We start from the raw sequence: 6,460 nt of genomic DNA, 5'->3' as shown, positions 1-6,460 counted from the left end.
TCTCTGAGTGGAAACACCTTACCCCCCCCACCCGACTTTTGGAAAAGAAATTAGAAAGTTGAGATACAATATAAAGGTGCTATGAATTGGTAGGGGGATTAAAGAGACTATATGTTGGTGCTTAGAAGGAAAAAAGTCTCAACGCAGTCTGTGTTTGTGGAAGATGTAGGGGTGCAACACTCCTCTCTGTCACAGCTGGGGGCTCAGAGATTTCCCTGTTATCTATGCAAATGGAGAGCCTGCTGGAGAAGCCAGTGTAGAGGTTTGGCAGTCCGGGTGATGGAGGGAACACTGAAATGGGTGATGAAGCAGCAAAGAGAAGTGTAGAACAGGGGTTCTCAACCTTTCTGTTTCTGAGCCTCCCCCCACCCTCAACATGCTAGAAATACTCCATGGCTCAGTTCCAGGCCTCTGCCCTGCCAAGCATCAGAGTTTCTGGCTCTGGATTTTAACCCCACAGGGTGCAGTGGCTCGAGGCTTTAGTGCAGGTGCTGGGCCTCAGGGCTCCAGCCCGGCTGGGCTCAGAGCTTCAGCTTTCTGCTCTGAGCCCCAGCTAGTCTAATGCCAATCCTGCTTGGCAGAGCCCCTAAAACCGGCCCGGTTGAGAACTGCTGGTGTAGAACAGTGGTCTCCAAACTTTTTGCCTCATGCACCCCCAGAGTGACCTGCCACAGATGTGCCACCAATGGAAGACCTGCTGCAGGCAGCCGATGAAGGGGAACACCAGCTGTGGATGTGCAGAGCTGCCAAGAAAAAAAAAAAAAAAAAAAAAAAGGCGGAGTGCCCTCCCACGGCGCTACTGCTGCCGCGCACCCCCTGGGATCATCTCGCACACCCCAGTTTGGAGACCACTGGTGTAGAAGACCCTACAGACCTTCCAACAATCCCACCATGCAGAAAAATAGCCTTTCCTTGCCTGGTAGGTTTAACAGCAAAAGAGCCATCAGGAATTTATACGGGAGCAAGCCCAGGTCTGGCAACAATTCCTCCAAAATTTGGCAAGTCCTATGACAGGAAATGAAAACCAGGCACAGGAGATCAGACTGTAAAATGGGACCTGCGAACAACCCTGATGTGTTTTTGGTTACTCCTTAAAGGAGCAGCAGTGAGACCTCCTAGGGACAGAACAATGTGCGCCCTTCGACTGACACCTTATTTAACTGGGGAAGCATATATATGGCTCTTGGTGATTAGCGGGCAAGAGATTATGCCATGATTAAGGCAGCCATGCTGGACTAGGTGGGGCCTGTCCAGCAAAAAGTACTGCCAGAAATGTAGAGTTGAAAGATGCATTGAGGGATCATGCCTCTGCGCATTTGGACAGAAATTAAAAGATTGGGCCATTCATTGGTAAGGCCAGATACTCAAACTGGGGGGAGATCATGGACCGCATGATTCTGGAAGTTTCTTCAGAGTCTCCCTGAGCATACCCGAGTATGGGTTCTATGGCGCCAGCCAATTCATCTGGATCACACAGTTACAGTTAGAGGAATTTGCAGAGGCGGACATTCCCAGAGTGAGTCAGTGGTTTAAGGGACTAGATTTGAGAAGGACCACAGTGCCTACAGCGGGGAAGGGCAGCAAGAAGAGGGAGGAGCCTCAAGGAACTGTAGTGGGAGCTTGGCCTACGGTGTGCGTCCAACATGGACGTGAAGGACATCTAAAAAGAGACTGTCCTAAAATGGACTGTGGGTTTGCCCAGTTTTGTGGTTGGGACAAGACTCCCAGGCAGGGAAGAAAAAAGAAAGTACCTACCATATCGGTATGGGTAGGGAGGAGTCACCAAGGGGACTAATGGACATCCTGTTTGCTAATCAGGCAGGAGTTAGTGAAGCCTCACTGGATACTTCCCAGAGGTAGGATCAAAACTGACCAGGTTCATGGGGACAATAAATTCTGCCCAATGGCAAAGGTGACTCTGAAAATTAAGGGGAAGTTTAGGCAGAAACAGGTAGGGGTAGTGGACGGATTGCCCCACTGCCTTCTACTGGGCATGGACTGGAATCCCTTTCTAACAGGGACACCAAGGCAGGTATGGAGGCTCAGGAGGGTGGAAATAAAACCTGCAGGGCCAGGTAAAGAGGAAATATATGTAAAGAGGCTGGAGGAACCTAGACATGAAAGTACAGCCACAGAGAAGTCCACTGTGAGCCAAGAGGGAGGAGAAAGAAAACAAAGGTCAAGTGTAAAGGTGACTTAAGACCATCCATTGGGGTCAAACAGTCATCAGAGGCCTTACCACCAGGATCTCAGGAGCAGGCATCCCTAGAACACTTTGGAGGGACTCAGAGCAGTCTGTGTTCATGGAAGAGGCTGGAGCACAACCTACCACCCCGTCACATACAGGTGCCTAAAATGGGCCTGCACATGGGCCAACAGCATGAGCAGAATATACACTTGTGTCTGCAGCGCCAGCAATCACATAGCTAGGTACCCATCCATGTGAACAAATTCAAGTTTTGTGGACAAAACTGAGGCACCCATCTTGAAAACCTGACCCATTGTGGCCACTATACAAGATCAGCCTTACTGGGTCAGTCCAATGGTCCATCTAGTCCAGTACACTGTCTTCCAACAGTGGTCAATGCCAGCTTCTTCAGAAGGAAAAACAGAACAGGGCAATCATGAAGTGATCCAATCCCTGTTGTCCAGTCTCAGTTTCTGGCGGTCAGAGGCCTCGGGATACCCAGAGCTTGGGGTTGCATCCCTGACCATCTTGCCTAATAGCCATTGATGGACCTGTCCTCCATGAACTTATCCAATTCTTTTTTTTAAAAAAACCCAGTTATACTTTTGGCCTTCACAACATCCCTTGGCAATGAGTTCCACAGGTGGACCGTGTATTGGGTGAAGTAGTACTTTCTTATGTTTATTTGATACCTGCTGCCCATCCATGAAAACAGAGCTGAGATCCTGGTTTCCTAGGAAAATTCAGAGACATTATAAAACCATTAAGTCTGTAATTTGAGCACCTTGTTGGCATGGAATAAAGAAACACAACAAGAAGAGAAACTAATAATGTTGTGAGATTGGTGGGAAATGTACATTAATGGGCTACCAGAGCTGAGGACTCAGGAATCTCTTAGTGTTAACTGGCAAGGGGCACAGAGTGGGTGCTGAGGGGTCTGGTATGTACATTCTAGTTCACTAAAAGATTGTCCCATGAGTCTCAAATAAAAGCCCATGTCACCAATATCATTGTGAAACGCATGTACAGATGCTGTGTAAAGAGTCATGTATATGCATTGAAAATTACATTCTTAGGATCTGTGTCTCGGGACTAGTCACCAGGAAAGTTGTCAGAATGGTTTTCTTTCAGGCAAGAAATGTTTATACATCTCTTTGTTTACATGTACATTAAGTATGTAGGGTTCACATTCAGTTGAGAAGGACTGAGAACTTCAAAGAAAGAAAAGTAGCAGGAAGTAGATAGGGGGTGGGGATACCCAATTCTGGGGTACACAAAGGTTTGCTCTAGTATATTTGGGGGACATCTTTCACTTAGAAAGTAGATGGACAGCGAGTTTGCTTGATGAAAGAGGGGTCGCTATCAGGCTTGGTTGAGAACTTTGGGTGAGAAACATCTTTAGACAGGAGGCTAACCTGTTGGTTAAGTTTAGTTTCTAGGAGCAGGTTATGATTTCATTTTACATGCAACCATTTTTTGCTCGCATTCTTACTCACCATCACTGGAATCTCTGTTCTTTGATAATCTCTGTTCTTGTTTTCACTAGAAAGATATCCAAGTGCTGTGTGTTTTGCAGTATAGAGTATAAGTAATAAAGTATCAAGTATAGAGTCTAAAGTAGAAGTAATAAACTGGTGTGTTCTGTTCCATTGGGAACAGCAGGCCTGATAATTCTGTGGGAGTTCAATGGATAAAGGTCTGGACACTATACAGAATGGTCAGAAGACTCGGGGGTTGGTGTGTGCCTATCATTAACCTGTACAAAGAGACTGAGGTGTGAGGAGGCCTGGATAGCAGTGTTTATTTTGCCAGAGCCTGGTAGTTTCAGGGAACTGACCCACAGCAGGCACAGACAAGACTTCCTCACTCGAAGGGCATGTGATGGTAACCGCGTAACCCTGGGAACTCCTGGGGAGCGTCACACAACTCTATTGGAATTCTCTTTGTTTCTCTCCCTTCCTTCTAATTATCGGCAAGGGTTGCCCTCAGTAAGTTGTAGTCCTTTTCGGAATCGCCTGGGGCTGCTTATCGTTGGCAAAGGCAGCTTTTGTCCTAGGGTTTGGCTGACCTGCTGCAGGAGAACAGGAAACAACTCTGGGAGCAGCTCCTGCACAGCTTTGCTCGACTGCAGTGCTGACACCACCTCAAAGATGGCACATGTTGCCTGAAAGGAGAGCGTGGTAAAAAAGGAGTTCTCTTCCCAACACCTTCATACCCTCTCTCCCCTTCTGATATCTGCTGTACTAAATTCTCCCTTCTGACAGTAACAGGAATGACAGCAAGCAACTCGCTGAACTCGTGGCTCAGTTTCCCACATCTGTAAAAATGTATATGACCTACCAAGGCATGTTGTGAGTCCTAAGGAAGATTTGCAAAGCACCGTGAGAAACCTGGTCCAAAGACTTTCTAATGGCCAGATAGTATTAAGTAAAATCAGTCACGTACTCTAAAACTGCCGTATTTATTCCACAGACAGCAGAGCCGGACTCAGGGAAACAGTACATCAGAGGAGAAGTGCCCACACAGCAATATTATACCACACTTCCAGCTTTCCACAGGGCACAGGAAAGCCTGAAAGCTGCATCTTTCATCTAACTTACTGAGAGAGGTTCAGCAGCTGCCAAATGCCTGCCAATTTCAGTCTGAGCTGATGCTGCCTTCTTTTCTTGTTGGAGTCTTTATCTTATCGATTAGGACTTGTAGGACTTGAGTGGCAAGCAAGGGGTCTCCCCCCAGAGATCTCCACAGCTCAGTGGTGTCACTGCAGTTTAACAGAAGTTACAGGTGAGCCCTGGACACTTTTGAGCCTCAGACTGAATGTGTCATATTTTAGTAAAGACCAAATGTTCTCCTTGCCTATGATGATAGAGTTAGGAGTCCTGTCCTCCTTTAACGTTCCTTGTGTTTAAATATTGAGTTTCCAGTTACAGAACTAAGTTAAGAGACCTAGTCTTTCTGCAGCCTAACCATTAATACTAGACGTCAGAAGGACAGGACACAGAGCGCCAACCTCAGTTCCTGTTTTTTCCCCCACTTCCCAGTCAATATGGAATCATGAGCATGTAGCTCCCAAAGACCTAGGGTTTGGAAGGCAAGTGGATGAAAGAAAAGCCAGATTCCTACTAACTGGACATACAACTATGAGAACCAATATTCATGGCCCTCCTATGTCCCCTTCACAAATGGTGTCCCTACCCTCTGTTTGCCAGAAGCTGGGACTGGGCAACAGGAGATGGATCACTTGACAATGACCTGTTGTGTTCATTTCCTCTGGGGCATGTGGCACTGGTCACGGTTGCAAGACAGACTACTGGGCTAGATGGCCTTTTGTCTGACCCAGCATGGCCGTTCTTATGGTCTTAGATTCCAGCACTGATAACTCAGTTAGGGATCCTTAAAATGAAATGATGGATCTGCTTCCAGTCCACTTTTAAGTACCAAGGATGGCAACTCTACTCTAGCAGCCACACTCTCACTGATACCAAGCAGCGGTCTGATGATAATATTGGCCCTAGTCTTTGTAATCAGCCAGGGATTTGCATTTGAAGCTGTCATGCTACCAGGAAACCAACAGCCACTGCTCATTTCCAGAGTGAGGTCAATTCAGGTGTCTAGAGAGGTAGATGTTTCCAACACTACACTCCAGTTATACCCATAAAGATAGGTCTTTAGGATATATCAAAGCAGCTATTAATGAATGGAAACAGAATGACACTTAATTTCTCTCCACACCCCACCTTAACATGTTCTTGGACCTTCCTGCAGAAAGACCCAGGCTATTAACCGTTAGGAATTATCCCAAACGGTCTGCTGCTTAAAGAAGCCCTACATCTCCTAGTAAAGCTGTGGGATCCGTGTTTTACCAAGATGAATGCAATAGGTAGCGGTATATACCTGTCCATCGGCAGACGCTTGCTGAGGAGGCTGGAGATCACTGCCTCTCAGTGATGGTGAGCTAGAATGGACACTGCCTCTACCAGGAACTGCCTCAAGCTGCCTCCTGGATAATAAGCATGTGGCGATATAGTATAGCCAGGATATCTGGCACCTGGAAGGAACAAAACCAGAAAGAAATATCCCTTTTTTCCTTTCTCTCCATTTAGTCTACAGAATCAAAACCTTTATTTAGCCATTTGCTGCTTTTTTAGAAATGCCTCACTTCAAGAAACAAATGTTCAAATACGTCTGCGTAACTTGAACCGACACAAATTCATAGAATCATAGAATCATAGAATATCAGGGTTGGAAGGGACCCCAGAAGGTCATCTAGTC

The sequence above is a fragment of the Dermochelys coriacea genome, chromosome 20 (assembly GCF_009764565.3).
Source record: "Dermochelys coriacea isolate rDerCor1 chromosome 20, rDerCor1.pri.v4, whole genome shotgun sequence".
Classification (NCBI taxonomy): Eukaryota; Metazoa; Chordata; order Testudines; family Dermochelyidae; genus Dermochelys; species Dermochelys coriacea.
The sequence above is the reverse complement of the archived record's forward strand: the minus strand, read 5'-3'. Positions refer to the sequence as shown.